This window comes from Octopus bimaculoides, chromosome 28 (assembly GCF_001194135.2).
Source record: "Octopus bimaculoides isolate UCB-OBI-ISO-001 chromosome 28, ASM119413v2, whole genome shotgun sequence".
NCBI lineage: Eukaryota > Metazoa > Mollusca > Cephalopoda > Octopoda > Octopodidae > Octopus > Octopus bimaculoides.
This window is the reverse complement of record NC_069008.1, coordinates 16,705,489-16,706,444: the sequence shown is the minus strand read 5'-3', so window position 1 is coordinate 16,706,444 and position 956 is coordinate 16,705,489.

Here is a 956-nt window from a genome sequence, read left to right as displayed (position 1 = left end):
GGATTTCTTTTTTTTTTTTTAAGAAGACTAAGAGAAAAAGATGTTTTATATGACACATTCTACCAGTGCTCCAAGTTTGAAAGTGTTTCGTTAATGAAAAATGTGGACCCCGTTTTAAAAAAGATCCCAAAATTGTTTTGTAGAGAATAAAGAAAGAATACTTTTTGGCAGCCAGAGATAGCCAAAATGGTGGCCAAAATAGTAGGGCAATTCAAAGAGAAAAAGGAAGAGCAAACAGATGCAAAGGATTGCAACAACATGGCCAATTCAAGCAACTGACTGAAAATGTTGGAAGTGAAACCCACTGGTTTCGGTTGATGGATGGGAACTTGGAACGAGAAACAGAAACGTGAATTATTAGATGCCCAGGAACAAGCCCATAGAAGAAATCTGATCACGACAAAGATTGACAAAATTCAGTCACACAGCAAATGTAGAATCTGAAGGAAAGGAGACGAGAGTATTAATCACATTTTGAATGAGTGCAGTATATTAGCACAAAAAGAGTATAAGCACAGACAGGACTGTTGGTAAAAGGGTGCATTGGGGTGTGAGGTAAGTATAAGGCTTCAAACTAAGAGTAAAGTGGTATGGACACGAACTAGTGGCTGTAATAGAAAATGAAAATTTCAAGATCTTGTGGGGCTTTGCCATAGGTGCATCAGCATGGCCGCAGCTCTGAGCTGAAACTTTGAAATGAAATGAAAATAGTCTTGAAGCAAGAAGACCAAACATGATTTTAGGGGACAAAATAAAACAGTGTAAGATCATAGATTTTGCAATTTCCCATGATGGCAGAGTTGACGTTGTTGTTGGCACTCCGTCGCTTACGACGTCGAGGGGGGTTCCAGTCGATCCGATCAACGGAACAGACTGCTCGTGAAATTAACGTGCAAGTGGCTGAGCACTCCACAGACACGTGTTACCCTTAACGTAGTTCCCGGGCGATATTCAGC